Genomic DNA, 17,253 nt, shown 5'->3' on the forward strand with positions numbered 1-17,253 from the left:
ATGCCAGATTTTCGTTTCTGCAGAAGAAAGCCTGAACCATTCTGATATCTTGGAAGAATGAGCATCTCCCTGGTCCGGGGATTCACCTGGAGCTCCTTTGGATTCTCTGACTTCTGAAATTAGGAGGGAGTGGCAGCTAGCTAGATCAGCTCTCTTGAGGACCTGAAAGGGGCGGGTGAGAGCAGTGTTAGGCCACTTGCAAGGAGTAGTGAGTGAGTCAGAGTCACGGGGAGGAGAGGTTCTTGGTCAGTATTAGTTGTGGATTACTGTTAGGACCAGTCGGTGCATATTCTTTCTCTCTCTCTCAACAGTGCTGTGCTTAACCCTTGCCACTGGCCAGGTAGATTAGGAGGGAGGACCTAGCAGGTCTGGAAGGGAGAGCCGATCCTACGGTGGGGAGACCGCCAACCCAAAGTGAAAAATGCTTGCTCCAGCCTCCCTTGGACAAGATCCGGGCGTGCTGTACTTGTTGGGTGTGACCTGCCTGCCGTTTGTGTGCGAAGACCTGGAGCGTGGGAGTGGGTGTGTGCTGCACAGCGGCTGCTGTAGTCGGGATGGGGCTGCAGGTTGACCTTCGCCTCTTCAGCGAAGTGCTCATTTGTTGTATAAAGATTCGAATGGGGTGGGGGTGGGAAGGAGGGGACGGAGCATGTTTGTGGAAAGAGGACAGGAACCGGGTGCCCTTGGGTGAGCCTCTTTGACTCCCTGGCTCTCAGTTTCATGAGCCTGTACAATGAGAATAATGATATTATGCACCTACCAAGCTTTGTTGGGGAATAAGACGAGATACGGTGCGTGAGCGCACCTGGTGTAGCACTGTAGCTGTAAGTGTGCCTTTATAAATGGTTTTTCCTTAGAAGGCCTTTATTGGTGGAAGGTTGTTCAGCCATACAAATGACACGCGGCCTTATGCGGCCTTTTGTCAGGAAGTTCCCCCAAATTAGCATTATTCACATTTGAAGTCACATGCTTGCTTCCGAAGATTTCATTGCCCAGATAATTTCATTTTAATACCTTCCCCACTGCACCCCAAGGGAACCAGTGAACAATTTACTGTTGACAAATAGAAGATAGTGTACTGTGAAAGCGACAGGCCCGAATCAGCAGGAGAGCTTACATTTCTGTTTCCTGGCTGTCATTCAGTGATGGAAATATTATAGAACGTTTAATACTATATGTACTAGAACAATATGCAATTTTGAAGACGCAACCTCATGACATTTCAATTTATTTTACAGAAAAGACTGATGGTCCTGTTGAAGTTCAGAGATTGGACGTTTTTCACTAAGGACAATTTAGCATATTTAGGATTTCCCTTCCAGTGTTCCCTTTCAGGCTTGACCCTTTGACGTTTAGGTGAAGGTCCCCCCAGGACTGCTCACCAGAGTCACTTTTGCCATGTGGACCATCAGCATCTCGTAATAAAGAGACAATAGGGTATAGCGGTGAAGCATACAGAGTGTGTGCCTTAGCTTTCCCATCTGTAGAATAGAAATAACAATAGTGCCTACCTCCTTGGGTTGTTGCGTGGATTAAATCATTTAATGTATATAACACTAAGAACAGTGACCGACACGTAGTAGGCACCATGTGAATGTTTGCTACTATTGTTATTACTTAAGCCCTCTTCACTGAGATTAGATGGGCCTAGAGGGTCTCTGTCTAAAGCAAAAGTCTGAATACAGTCTGGATTCTGTTAGACGCGGAAGAGGAGGTGGTAAAGGAATTCCATTCAGTACGTAACCGACAACATCTGTTACCGGTATTCTTCTCCACCTCCGCCACCTGGCAAAGCCCTTCAAGTCCCTTCAAGACCCAGTTCAAACGTGCACCCTCCCTGCCTTCCCCACCCTTCTCCCTAAACCCAGCAGGTAATTCCCACTACGATCTCAGCACTTTATCCAGTAAGTTCCTGGATTATGGCATTTATCACACGTGTCATATTATGTGTTTATGGGTCTGTCTCCCTCACGGACCATGGCCTCCTGGGGGTGAGGGACTGGTGTAATCCGAGTAGTGTCTTGGTACACAGTAGACGCCCAATTTGTGCTTGTGCAGTGGCTGACGGTAGCCGGGCAGGCCATTTCTCTTTCAGGGCTGTCCTTCCTTGTGGTCACTGCCTTCCCCAGAAGATTAGACGAGAGCCAGCCCCGAGTGGCCGTGATCTGCTGCTTGGCCAGAGGCCTGCAGCTCTGCAGCGGGCGGCTGGACCGCTGAATGAAGTGATTGTCCCAACCACAGTGGGCCGGGGCGTTGCTGCGGCAGAAAGGAGGAGAAGAGGCACTTAGAATGACAGTCCATCTTCCCTTCCTGCAGCGGGGGTGTGGGTGCTGCTCGCTGCCACCCCTCCAGCTGGACTGAGCTCGTGGAGGACAGGGCTGGTGTCTCTGTGGCCTTCCCAGGGGCCCCCAGGCACACCTAGCTGTTGCTCCTCCCGTGTGCTCACTGCTAACATGTGACATCTCTGTTGAAAGAAGGGATTTTATTGCATAATAAATAACTAATAATACTACATCAGTCATGCTGTATTTGCCTGTCTGTTCCTCCCTAGACTGTGAGCCACAAGAGGTCAGGGACTCTGTTGGTTCTGCGGAGCAGCCTGGGGTCAGTGGTTGGTGGATGAGTCAGTAACGGAGGCGCTTTATCTTCCTGCTGCTGCGTCAGTAGTCTGCCCCAACGCTGTGGAAAAGCGCATCCCGTTCCTTGTTTTCTGTTTCTTTCAACTTGCAGCGAACCGTGGAACCCTTCTCTCCCGCTGGGCACCTGGTCCATAGGAGGGGTTCAGTGAACGCTTGGTGAATTGAACGGTGCTTGAAAGCAGCACGGCCTGAGGGTACTCCTACTTTCTGGGTGTACCTGGGGGCAGGAATACAGATCAGCAACCTCTTATACAGTACTCCCTGGAGGAGGGGTCAGTGTGCCAGCCTGTGCAGTTTAGAAGTGGTCGCAGCGGTGGCCACACCCGGTCACACATTCACCAGCTAAGTCAGGCTGCCCCGTCGTGCACCATCTTCAACTGCATCTGAAGTTGTATGTCCAGCCCGTTGTAAGGCTGATGCACATATGGTGGCCAAATCGTGTTGGAGATCCTGTACTTGAGAAGTTAAGGAAGTATATGATATCTGTTAGAATGAGATTCTTCATCCAGAGAGAAACAGAACTAAGAAACAAAACATTTAACTCCCAGTATTTCAGAAAACTCAATTTCTTTTTTTTTTGTTAGTTACTTATTAGTTATTTATTTATTTAATTTTAATTTTTGGCTTTGTCGGGTCGTAGTTGCAGCACACAGGATCTTTGTTGAGGCATGCGGGATCTTTCGCTGCGGCTCACGGGCTTCTCTCTAGTTGTGGCGTGCGGGTTTTCTCTTCTCTAGTTGTGGTGCCCAGGCTCCGGGGTGCGTGGGCTCTGTTGTTTGCAGCACGCAGGCCCTCTAGCTGAGGTGCGTGAGCTCAGTAGTTGTGGCGCGCGGGCTTAGTTGCCCCATGGCACGTGGGATCTTAGTTCCCTGAGCAGGGATCGAACCCACGTCCCCTGCATTGTAAGGCGGATTCTTTACCACTGGACCACTGGGGAAGTCCCAGAAAACTCAATTTCTGAGGATTATGGATAATAGAAGTTTTGCAGTGGCCACCCAAGCTTGGAGCAATTTGTGCATGGAATACCCTTAGGGAACATCAGTTCTAGAAGGTCATCATTTAGCTGAGTGCCCAGCATTGGTGCCAGTCTTTGCAAGGAATTTCATACATTGATAAGGCCTGGTCTTGGTCCCCAAAGAGGTTGCATTCTCATTGATCTCAGGAGGTTACATCTGAAACGGCAGTGAGCAGCTTGGAAGGATAGAAACGCTAAAGCTGAGCTGTCCGTTCTGTGCACTAGGTGGGCTAAATCGGGGAAGGCTCTGTGAGGGGGAAGGGCTGGGATGAGAGCAGCCAGGGGAGTCGGAAGTGCAGTCCTGGTGGGGGCAAGGGGAGACAGGGATGGAAGTAAAAATGATTGTGAGGTGTTGGTGATGGGTCCAAACTGACAGGAGCTTCATTCATTCATCAGGTGAAACTTACTCGATGAGCTGCTTTGAGCCCGGCTCTGTGCTGGATACTGGGGAACAGAGACACACAGGACGTGGTCCCTGCTCTTGGTACTATGGGGACACCCAGGGAGTGCGTTCCTTTACTCATCAGCCATTCATGGTTTCTTCAAGCATCTCATAAAGGTCTCATTTGGGTCTCACTCAGTGCTGGATGCTGGGCATACAAAAATAAATATGACTAGTCCAGGACACTTGCATATTCTAGGTAGACACATATTAAAACATACAATCTGCCATTTGCCATTTGCCAAGTGCTCTTTCACACACAGGGCAGGTTGAATCCTCAGCAATCCTGAGAAGTTGTTTCCGTTATCCCCATCTCACAGATTAGAAAACTAAGGCGCAGAGGAGTTAAGCGATTTGCCTATGTTCACACTGCTAGGAAGCAGCTGAGCTGGGACATGATCCAACTTCTGTACGTTTTTATTTATGTCCTGGAATCACAAGACTGCCCGACTCAGAACTGTATGAGCAGAAATAAAGTTTGAAATCTGATTGTGGAAAGAGGTGCGTGCATCTTTTCCTAAAGAAATGAAAGAATGATTTCTCTGAATGGGAAAATTGCTGTCAACTCAGGTCAAGCTATGAAAAGTTTGAAGACATGTAATGGGAGGGTAATAAAAATAAGAGGGGACCACGTCTGGGTGTGTTGCTTCACCAGTCCACTGTGAGATGCCCCACTTGGATTGGCCATCATTCCCTGCTATTCTTTCTTGCCTAGGAGTGCAGATTCAGTTATGGAATCCTTCCAGACTGACTCCTGAGGACTAAGACAGTCTTAATATTTGGAGAGGACTTTGCTTAAAAATGAGAACTTACCAGACCTTAACCCTAACCCTTCCATTCAAAACTCTCCCCATTCACACCACTCTCAGGATTGTTGTGATCTGTTTCTTTCCCAAATAACCCGTGCTAGGCTGCCGACAGACAGGCCAATTAGCATCATGGAATATTGACCATAGAGTTCAATGTTCTATAAAGTAAAACTATTGTGAAAAAGTCACTTATGGTGTCTTGTCACTTGCATGTGTCAATTCTTGATCTTGCTGGCTTGCAGTTTATAAATGTATTTTTCAAAAGACAGACTGTTAGGTGGTTTGGGTGGTAGATTTCTCTCTCTCTTTCCTTCCTTCTTTCCTTCCGCTGAGTCAGTAATTTTAAGATAAGGAAAGAGATATATAAAGGATTTGGAACACTAATGTACGGTTTAATCCCTCATTCTTTCCTGCAAACAGAGGACAGAGCAGGGAGACAACTGGAATGGGTTTGTGGCCAAGAATGAAAGAAAGAAATTAACTGTGATTACAGACCTCACACCCAAATTATGCAGATTGAGACCACACGAAACACATGGTATAATGTTTTTCTAGGCATGGCTCACTTGATCTTTCTTTAAAGCACTTAGATCTGAAGCTGACTGGAGAAGTTATATCTCTGGTAATGACATTCTGGACCTGCCCACCTCGAGGTTTTCATGGAGAGTGTCAAACTTTGCAAGAGTGCACAAATTCCTGATGGGACCAGGTGGTGTGGAGTGTGAGCCTGTGGCTCTACATTGTGATGGGATTGTTGCCGTGTTAGCGTGAAAATATCAACACCTGTGTAGTACCCAGCAACGTTCTCTGGGGCTGTTAGATCCGAAGGTATAGAAACATTGATGGGTGTGGAAGTCTCCCCTGGCAGTCTGGTGTCAGTGATGTCCCTCACATCCTTTCTTTCCATTTTCCATGTCATCGCCCTAAACTCGGTGACCTCAGAGATCAACCCAGCATTCTACAGTTGAAGGGACTGAGGCCTGGAGAAGGTGAAGGACTTGCCCAAGGTTTTTTGGTGTGGCAGAATAGAGCTTCTGGAGTTGCTTTCCATTGCTTGTGTATCACTTGCTCTTTAAAACAATTGGATGAGGCAAGTGGGGCAGTTTGTTTTGTTCCATTGTATAGAGGAGACAGTGGAGAGCCACGGAGGTTGCACTGCTTGTTCAGGGTCCAAGAGATGGCGGCATAGCTGGGACTAAAGCCCAGATCTTCTGATTAAACCAATGTGCAGTTTAATCCCTGCATAATGCCTCTGAATCCTTTTCTTTCAGAACAGACATTTCCGTTGTGTGGACTTTGGCAAAGTACTTCCTACATCATTTTTTGACACTACTATTCATTGGCTCTTGCAAATTGTCTTAGATTGGTAATTAACTATTTAAATTGGTATGTATTTTGTTTCTCTGTCTTAGTCCATTCGAGCTGCTATAACACAGTGCCACAAACTGGGTAGCCTATAAACAACAGACATTTACATCTCACAGTTCTGGAGCCCAGAAGCCCAAGATCGGGGTGCCAGCATGTTTGGGTGAGGGTCCTGTTCCGCGTTGCCGATGCCTTGCTTTGTACTCATGGCAGAAGGAGTGCGGGAGCTTTCTAGTGTCTCTTTTATAAATAAGGGCACTGACGCCATTCATGAGGACTCTGCCCTCGTGACCTAATCACTTTACAAAGGCTTCACCTAAAACTCTCACCTTGGCGGGCGTTTGATGGCAGCAGAAAAACGCACAACCTAAAAGTTGTGAGTTATGTTTCATTTGGGGACCTTACCGAGGACTAACCTTGGGAGACAGCCTCTCAGACAGCTTGAGGAAATGCTCTGAGGAGGTAAAGGACGAGCCAGGATATACAGGAGTTTTTGCTGGAAAAAAAACTTACAGGGGCGTCAAAAGATTACTGCTAATCGCTAAAAACAGACATTTCAAGTTAATGATTTTAGTGTCTGTCTTATGTAGGGGAAGTTGCCCGATTCTGGGCTCACTGAAATTATTCCTTAGATATGCACCTTAACCCTCCAGGGCCAGTATCCTGCTTTCTCTCCATCCTGAATTCTTCTCAGGTGCACCGTGCGTTGGGGTAAGAGGCTGCAGTGGCTGGTGGCTTGATGGCTGGCAGCATTCCTTGCTAACTGGAACGGCAGGCTGCAATTTTTGTCCCCAGCATTAAGTTGTGAACATATTCAGACCACAGCACTAACTATACTATAATCTGAGGACTGGGGATAGACAGGTTTTATACCTCTTGAATCCCCCTTAATACCTAGCACATAATACACACTTGATGAATGTTTGTTGATTGACTGATAGTAGAAATCAACGGGGCGGGGGGTGTTGGCATATATCTAATATAAATCTGGAAATTAATGTGTCTTTTGGTTCTTGGCGCAGGGTAAAAAAAAATCATGGGTAATAAAATTTCCAAGTCTCCTAGCCTAATCAGGTGTTATGTAAAATTTGTATCTTGATTTGAGAAAATCTGTGTCTACCGGCAGATTCTGACTGTTGGAACATGAATATACAGATTACTTTGTGGTTGCAGCGTTCTGGCATAGGGCTGGTGGAAAACCGTCTAAATTATCCCCAGAGCTTTACGGCGTCTGCCAGTAGTGAACAAGTTGATCTTGTTTCTCCTTTAAAGATGCTGCCTTTAGGACTTTGTGCAGAAGTTCACTGAGTAATGGTCTACTCCGAAAACGAGGACCTTGAAAACCAAGGATGGATCAAGTACCTGGTTTGTGCTACGAGCCAAGAAAGCGGAAGTCAGATTAAGCAAGGGTGGAAAATGGAGAGAGGGCGGAGAGGAAGGAAGAAATGGCAAGTGTAGGCTATGCGAGCAGGAGTCTGGCACAAGCCCCATGTGGAATCGGGACAAGGCTCCTGTGGGCCTGGTTCATTGTCCTTTCCTCACATGACCTGCTGGCCAGAAAGAGTTAAGGAGTCCCTTTGCTAAGGCTGGCCTTCAGCCCTGGTGCAGAACTAGCCCAAGAACCATCAGATTAATCGCAGAGAACTTTCTACTCAGATTGGATTTGGGTCCTGATATTAAAGAGTAAAAAAAGAGTAACCATTTCAAAACCGTTTCCACTGTTTCTGAAGGTGTATGGGATTTTTATAGACCAGTAGGGAATTTAATACCAATAAAATAGAAATACAGAGTCATATCTGAGTTCTTATGTTGGAATCATATCTTCTTGATTGAAGTTAGTTTTAAACAACTGTATTTCTTGAGGACCCACTGGGGGCAAAACACATCCTAGGTATGCTTTTCGGGTTTTTTTTTGTGTTCTGTTTTTTTATGGCAGGAAGGAGAGTACCAGTCACATTGAGGTGACGTGAATGTTTAGAAAGGAAAATAATAGAACAATGCATTTCACCCTTGAAAAGTTCATGAATCAGCTGCATATGTCAAAGCAATATCATAATCACAATGTAGGGAAGATAATTCATTGTTTCCTTGTATAAAGTCATTAGCATTCTAACTTATTCATTTGGAAATCACACATTGACAAGGAAACAATTAGCGCACTCTTTCGCAGGACTGGGATGGGACAGGGGCTCAGGAAGCTGTTGACTAATGGGCAGCCTGAGTTGTTAGTAATGCCTTATATATTTTAGAAAAAGCATTGGGGGTATTCTCTGCGCCCCCACATGGCGCAACCAAAGAAAAAAAAAAGCATTGGATTTAGATATGAAATTGAATGTTTTCTTTTTACAAAATAAAAGTCACTATGAAAGGACATAAGGAGACCAGCAGGTAGACAAACTAGGCAACAAGGCAGAGCTTGGATTGGGGCATGGGGTCTATAGACACCCCGTTTCTGCTGAAGGCAGGTCGTCGTCTATCTCAGGGCTGGGTTAGAACCTCAGATAGAAGCTCTTCATAGGCTGTCTCCTCCCCCCACTCTTTTGCACTTATTTCTTTCACAAGCTTTTTCCATATCCTTTGGGGACTCTGTTGTACAAGCTAAGAGAAATTAGGCATCTAATAATAGTTTTCTTAAGGAGGAGAAAGGAGCACAGTCTGGAATTTGCATTTTCACACGTTCCTAATAAGGATTCTTCTTTTAAAAACAGCCCTGAGAGTGGATCCTTACTCTTTCTTCAAGCTTGCATTGGGCACCCACTGTCAGCTATGGGGACACAAAGATGAATGGGACGCACCCTGCTTGCCAGGAGCTCACAATCTAGTAGGCCCCATGCGATGAGGCCCACGTAAAGACACCATCAAGGGCCTATGGGGATTCAGGGCAGGAGGAAATTGATTCCTGCTGGGAGGCTCCTGGAAGGGGGCACTGGGAGCTGGTCCTTGACAGCTAGGTGGGATCTGGGGGAGGGCAGAGGGGGCAGTCAAAGGGTTGAGAAGGCATGTGACATGGTGGCTGACAGTGAGAAGTAGGTTTGTCTTGGACGATAGGGAAAGGCAAGAGTATAGGAAGGGAAGTGATGGGAGGTCCGGTTAGTGATGTAAGTTGAAGCTAGATTGGCAAGGACAGCCTTGGATGTCAGGCCAGTGTTTCGGACTTTATAGGCAGTGCTGAGACACATGCAGAGGATTAGCTAGGCAGCCTCGCAAACAGCTGTTTACAGCATATCATGGCAAGAAACATGATAGAAACGAGTGAGAAGTGGTTGGAAGCATGGAGGAGGGAGCCACTAAGCTGCCGAGGTGTGGAAGCTGAGGCACGGTCACCCAGGCGTCACACAGGTGATGACATTTAGCTGAGTCTTGGGTGGATATGAGTTCTCCAGGGAAGGAGTTGGGGAATGGCATTCCAGGCGGAAGGAACAGCAACTGCAGAGTCCCAGAGGTCTGTGAGAACATGCCATGCTGGGGACAGGAGATGACTTCGGTGTAGAGCAGGTAGCCATATGGGAAGAGGGTAGAGACCAGATGGCAACAGAGCCGGTAGGCCTGGCTGAGCAGCTTGGACTTAAAGGCCAAGTGCAGAAAGGAGGCCTGATCAGACTTGTGGTTTAGAGACATCACCCTCACAGTGGTAAGGATGGTGCATTGGCACAGATGAGAAAAGCTTGGCTTTCTGGGAGGGGAAGCCGTGGGCCTGAAACGCATAAGCAGTGTTTGGGGCCTAGAGTCCAGGATAGACTTGAAGAGTTGACTGAAAGGATTTAGGGGAACGGTTTTTATACTTTTAACTAATACTGTAGTTTTAGCAACAGGACTCTGGTTTCAAAGGAAATCTTATAGGAGCTCCTCCCTGCCGCCCAGTAAGGGAAACTGGCCTCCTGCTGGGCCGGCTGGGCACGAGCAGGCAGGTGGGTCTGGGGGCAGGCAGCCTGGTCTGTTTCAGAGGCCCTCACCGCTCCTGGGGGCTCTCTGGTGAGGTGTCCGGGATGTTCTTTGATACCCAGGGTCATCATAGATCCCAAATCATTCTGAACAATTGTTCGGACTCCAGTCAGGCTGAATTTGTGAAAGGGGTCTCGGAGATCTAGGAAGAAAGCCTTGGGTAAAAGAGGTATGTAGGCCAGAGACAAGCAGGGTGAGCAGGGGGTAGGGCCTGTGCATGAGGGCGCCTAGGTCTGGGGGTGAGTGGAACTGAAGTCCAGACAATGCTCTTCCAGATGGGGACCTTTTTCTGATTCACGCCGGGATGCACTGGATATTTGGGAAAACAGTATGAAGAGGGGGTGAGAAGCAGGAGAGAATTTAGGAGTTGGAGTTGGGTTCAAGTCCCTGCCCCACCCTTACTAGATGTGTGACCTTACATAACTTCCCTAACCTCTTGGAGCATCAAGTTCATTATCAACCAAACACAAAATAATACTAGTATCTCCTTCAGAGGTATTTCATGAAGACGAAAGCAGAGAATTTGTGTAAAGTACCTGCCACGTATCAAGTGACGGAAACGTTTTGCCTATTAATGTTCTTATTTGGAATCAGAAGACTGTCTACTCAATGACAGCAGTGGCTTCAGACTTCATATCTTGATAAATTTCTCTTTACTGAGAGAGAACGCCTCTCAGTTCAACAACATGAGCATCGTTTATTTTTAGTTACGTCATATAAGGGGAATTCAAGGAATTAACACCAGCCCTGTTTTAAAAAAGATGACAAGGAAATATCAGTATTTCAGATATAAAAACGATATGAAGAATAATCCAGTGAACACTGATGGACCTACCACTCAACAAAATATGACTGATACACTCGAAGCCCCTTGTGTATCCCTCACTGATCATATTCCCCTCCCCCATGCATGGAAGTTATTAGGATCCTGACTTAGGCATGAATACTTCCACTCATGTTTTTGTATTGCTATTACATTTGGGACTATCTGGAAAGAAGATATCATTTCGTTTTTATTTGGTTGTTCCGGGTCTTTGTTGCAGAGGCGGGCTCCTTAGTTGTGGCATGCAAACTCTTAGTTGCGGCATGCATGTGGGATCTAGTTCCCCGACCAGCGATCGAACCCAGGCCCCCTGCACTGGGAGCACGGAGTCTTAACCACTGCACCACGAGGGAAGTCCCTGATATCATTTCTTTTTTGTTAAATTTTTACTTTATGTAGACATCTTCTTACTATATTTTTTCTTCTGCAGCTCACTTTCTCCCCCTCAACATTTATATTAATATATATTTGTTGTAGTACATGAGGTAGGGAAGTAAAAATGTTATTATTTATTATGGAGAAGACCATTACCTTTTTATTGTAAAATACAAAGAGTTAATATTTTTTAAATAGTAAGGATATTGGAAGTTGACTTTCCATAGGCTTTAGGCAGCAAGTGACTGAGTTTTGGGAATTTGAGCTGATATACCTCCAGGCCAGTCATAAGTACAGGGTGCCAATACGTGCATCTTACTGAACCTTGATTGGATGGCTAGATGGATGAAACTTCCAGAATTTTGTCTACACAACACTCGTCTGGATTTAGAGACTTGGCATTTTGACTATTAAGTATGAAACTTTCATGAAAAATAGTTCGGTTTACTCGTGGTCTTAAATGGAACACCATGCATCTTTAGACTGTGCGCTCACATTTATTCATCTGAGCGTGAAATAGTATCCTAGTTTTCATTTTGAACTCTAGAGTCTTATATTTGTGAAGTATGATGTCTTCTCTTTAAGTGTAATTGTTTGGTTTTTGAAAGGGTAGATATTTGTAGTTTATATTCTGGTAAAGTTGCGTTGTTATTCTTTGCAAATCATTACTCCACAGCATTTCCATTTTATTGTTTGAGAGGACACCTATTTTTTTTTTTTTAAAAAGCAGTTTATGGCATGTACGTTATAACCTTTTCCCTCATTTTTTTTTCTTTTTTTTTTTGGCCGAGCCACGCGGCATGCGGGATTTTAGTTCCCCGACCAGGGATCGAACCCTTGCTCCTTGAAATGAAAGCGTGACGTCCCAACCACTGGACCACCAGGGAAGTCCCCTTCATTCTTGCTAAGTGGAATCTGTCTGACTTTGTGGGCGGATGAATGATGCCCTATTTATCTTCTGGATCAAACGTGTGGCTGATCAGAGCAGATACCACTTATGGGCTCTGAGATCACCAGCTGAGATGCCAGAGACGTTGGTGGTCAGAATGTTTATCATTATGTATCACTCGTGAGAGGTCATGGCCAGTTGGGGTTTTGACACCTGGTCGTGTATTTGGTGTAATCCCTTTGTTGGTTGTAACTTATCTGGGACACTGATATTACCACATCCCTGAGTGAGATGTCCTCATTCTTCCGGTGTCACCATCATTCATATCTCAGACATTGGTTAACAGAAAGATGCCCAGAGCGAGTTGAGATGATTGACATTGACTGAGTTTCTACTCTGCTCTAATTAATGTCGTGTTGACATATCGGCTTGACGCGTGTGCGTGCGCGTTCGTATGTGAATGTAATTGCTGACTTGACATTTGCTTATCTTCATATCTACAATTAGAATATATTTTCTCCTAATGTTTAGATTAAACCTGCCATTTTCCCATCAGCATTTTATTATATGCCAGCTAGTCTGCCAAGTACAGACTGTTTAGAGATTATTTTACCCTTGAAGAGCTGACGGTCCAGGAAGGCAGATAGACCGTATACTTTGGCAGGTTCTTTAATTGAGTTATGTGCAGTGTATTAGAGGAACACCAGAGGAAGGAAGTGTTAATGTATAAAGGATAATGGCTCAAGGGAGCCTTTTCCGAGGAGGTGATATTTGATATGAGTCTTGGTGGACGAGTAGAAGTTTTCCAAATTGGAATGCAGAGGGCATATCACTTGCCAAGATGCAGAATCACAAAAGAGGATGGTGAGTTTGGGAAGCATGTGGGTGAGATAAGAGGGAGGCTGAAAATGTAGGCCTGGGTCAGATTCTAAAGAATCGCATGTGCCATACAGGGAGCCTGGCCATTTTCTCTTAGGTACCGGAGAATTGGTAGAGAGTTTTCTACGGGGAAGTGGAATGTTCGGATTGGGCTTTAGGAAGAGCTCTCTGGTGGCAGCTTGGAGGAACTCTAGATGAGTTCATGTTGGATGGGGAGCCCCATTATGATCTGGTCTAATGCACAGAGCTTGGCGCTACATCAGAAAGACCTGGGTTTGAGTCCTTGGTTTACTACTTCCTAGCTGTGTGATGTTGATCAAACGATGTAACTTCTCTAGGCTTCAGGTGCTCATCAGTGAAACAGGGATGACGGTTCCTACCTTGCAGGGCTGTTGTGAGCACTGAATAATACCAGGCATGTACCACCTGTATCACACGCCCGGCAAGTGGTAGATTCTCAGGAAATGCCACTTCCCTTCCTATTCTCTTCTTACATTTGTGCTCCTGCCCTTCAAACGATGCCTTGGAAGAGTCTATTTTGTTCTGAGATTTTCCCAACAGTGTCTGTCTTGGGTCTTGTTTTCCTCCAGTGGCTTTGTGGTGTTTAGTTCACTTAGCTTTTGACTCCCCACTTGAATTTGACCTAAAGCAGCAGCTTAAGGACCCGGTTCATTCTCCTCACCTTCATTGATTGTGACCCATAAAGTTCAGAGGTGTCGGCTCATGGACTGCGGTGTACCTTGTCTCGCCTTAGATTTTAAGTTTGTTCCTCATGAAGATGTGCAGTAATCTGCAGCCAGGACATTGTTTGATGGCTCTATTTATCCTGTAAAATGCTGAATTTAATCAGGAGATGATGTCCCATTGGATCCAAACCACACTCAGCCACGTTCCTAAAGATGCAGTGATTTACTTGCTGTAAATCCTCTGTATGTTTAATTGCATTTCAGCACTCCTCTTACTGAGCGTCTGTGATGTCCAAGCCTTTGGGCCAAGTGAGGAGTTGGGAGTTGATTGTGACCTGGCCTGTGCCTTCCCACCACTTGCCTTCTGTGGGGTCAAGAGGCCTGTAAACTATGTGCTTGAAAGTGAAATTGATTGAGTGATAAATGAAGGAGCAAATGAGCTAGCAAGTGATTGCTGTAGGAAGGCACAGGAGGGGGGACATGCATCAGGAAGGGATCAGAGAAGGGCTTCCCGCAGGAGGTAGCTTTTGACCTGAACCTGGGGAGTTGAATAAGGGATCTAAAGGTGGAGATGACAAGGGAAGAGGCCTCATTCCAGGTGGAAAGAACCATGTGAGCAAAGACATGGTGTGTAGCTAAGGGAAGAGCACGTTGGTCATTGTGGCTGGAGGGTAGATGTATTTGGAGCTGAGGCCGAATAAAGTGGCAAGGGTCCTGGATGGCCTTGACTGCCAGGTTTGGCAGCATATACCTGACACTGAGGAGTCCTAGTCATTATTTACAGGTTATTTTATTGTTTTTTTTTTCATCACGTGCTTGTTGTGGGAAACCTGAAAATATAGAAACATACAAAGAAGACCACATAACTCACCCAAGGGAAAAACCACTCAAGTTTTTTTGTGAATTCTTTTCAGTGTTTATCTATGCAATGGGGATCATGCATGTTTAGAGCTCTACTATTTATATTTTTTCACCTATCACATTGTGAACAGTTTTTGATGTGACATCGTTTGTCATGACTGCATACTGTTCCATCATATGGATGTATTATATTTTATCTAATCATTTTTCTGTAGTTCGCTGTTTAAGAAGTTTATAATTCTGTATATGAGGGCTGTGAGGAATGACCTTGTTAATCTTTCTATTGCCCCTGAAGGTTTTTGAGGAAAGGGAGTGACGTTATCCCATTTCAGTTTTAGGAGGATCATTCTGGGGGTACTATGAAAAATAGATTAAAGAAATGTGAGAGATTTGAAGCAGGGAGAACGGGGAGATAGAATATTCCATTAGTGCAGGTAAGACAAGACAAGAGACACACTAAGCAGGTGTCAATGAGAATGGAGAGGAGGTGACAAATGACAAGGACTCCAGGCAGGCAAATGAACAGGAATTAGGATCGTGGTTTAGCAAAGTGTAGCATTAGAATCACCATTTTGTGAAAAATGATTCAGCCCCGCCCCGTGGCCGGTTGCTAAGACCCTCTGGGGGTGGGCCCTGATTTCTGATAAGCTCCCGTGATTATTCTTGTGTGCACTAAAGCTTGAGGACCACTTACTTAGGTCTGTGGGCTGTAGGGTTGGGGGCCTCAGTTTCTTGCTGGCTGGGCCTTCTCAACATGGCTACGTCCTCAAAGCCAGCAAGGGAGTCTCCTTGCAAAGGTGATGGGATGTATGTGAGTATGTGTCCATGATTATATTGCACTGGAATGGAACCTACCCTCAAGGGGCGGGGATGGTATGAGGGCATGACCCCCGGAGCATGGGCTGATGGGGGCCACCTTAGAGTCTGCCCCTCGCAGCATGTGAGAGGAGTGGAGAGATGGTGACTTCAGTTTTCCACGTGTGACCTTTAAGGTAGTTGTGGGCAGAGGTGGATTTATCATGAATCTAAAGAAGTATCAGCTTTGGGGCCCTGTACTTCCGTGGCCCCTTACAAGGGCATATGGCTCATTGGCTCATTTTGTATCCATAATTTCATTTTCTGTTTCTAAAAAGAATCTTTTGAATTACATAAACTTCAGGCCTCACAAAACGCAGATCTGCCCCTGCCGGTGGCAGAGGTCAGGTAGGAAGTTAGCTGCTTGGGTCTGTAGCTCAGCAGAAGGTTCAGTCAGCGAGCATGGGTAACCTAGGGCAGTAATGGCAAAGCTCTCCATTACCACACAGCACAGCAGGTCCTTGGAGCCCCGTTTCAGGTGCTTCCTTTGCTCTCATTGGAGAAGGCTCTGCTGCCCAGGGCTCACCCTGACAGACAGCCCCTAGCTGGGGATTGCATAACCTTGGCCTCGCAGCTGTTACCAGGAGACGGTCATTCACAGGGGGAATCCCTGAATCATTATCGCAAGCACTTTCTGAAGAGTGGAGAGGACCAGTTCCAGAAGACTGCTTTTGTATCTGGTCCAGCATTCTTTGGGAGCTCATGCTAAAGCAAGGAGGAGAAAATAGAACTCTCAGGCAGGCATTAGCCATGCCCTCTGCTACCCATCTGTAATCCACTAGGCGTCTGCATCTGCAGGGCAAACATGCCTCTGAAGACGGCTGGGTCCAGGCTCCTGTGTGGTGGCCAGTAAGAGCCATTGAACGTTTCTGCTTTTCTTTCGGTATCCAGGGCTTTCCAAGTTTCTACCCCAGAATAGTGAGTCACGGAGTCCACCGTTAGCTGCAGTCTCCTGAAGATGACTCATGGAGGACAACCTCTAACAAGTCAAAGAAGTTGTATCCCTACACTTCCTGCCATCTGAATGCTGGGGGATTTGGGCTGAGATTCTCCATCTAGAACACACAAACTATGCGATGTGTGATGATGCTGGACATATTGCTTAGTTTCTCCAAGCCTCAGTTTTGTTATCTGGAAAATGGACATAGTAACAGTTTGTACCTCTGAAGGTTGTTGTCAGGCTTAAGTTAGATGTTCCCCAAAAGGGCTTAGAACAGTGCCTGGTACAAAGTAAGTGTCGTATGTGTTAACTTTTATTGTTAATAGCATACAAATTAAAAGAACTACTGAATGCATTCTAGCTGTTTCTGGTTCAGTGTTTTCGTCATCAGAAGGTACCGAAAGTACAGCTGCTGTCATGCTCCTTGAATGAGTACCGAGCTGGGAATGGATGGAGCCCAGGGCCCCTGACTACAGTTGCCTCATCATTTTTGCTGTTGCAGATCCTACTTCTTTGTCTCTTAAAGTCTTTGTTTAATGAGAATAAATTGGAAATTTTGCTGTTCTGTTCAGGGCCTATTGTCATTTAGTAGCCATAGTTTGATATTGGGGTGCTCTCTAATTAGCAAGCAGTGATTGTCTGGGCACTCTCCCCTCAGTTCATATGTCCAGAAGAGCCCTCGTTCATGATTGCTTGCTTCCATGGTCATGTTGGATATTCATCCAACCCTTTC

The sequence above is a fragment of the Delphinapterus leucas genome, chromosome X, assembly GCF_059928025.1.
Source record: "Delphinapterus leucas isolate spDelLeu-1000000601 "Yukka" chromosome X, BTC_Dleu_Yukka2, whole genome shotgun sequence".
Classification (NCBI taxonomy): domain Eukaryota; kingdom Metazoa; phylum Chordata; class Mammalia; order Artiodactyla; family Monodontidae; genus Delphinapterus; species Delphinapterus leucas.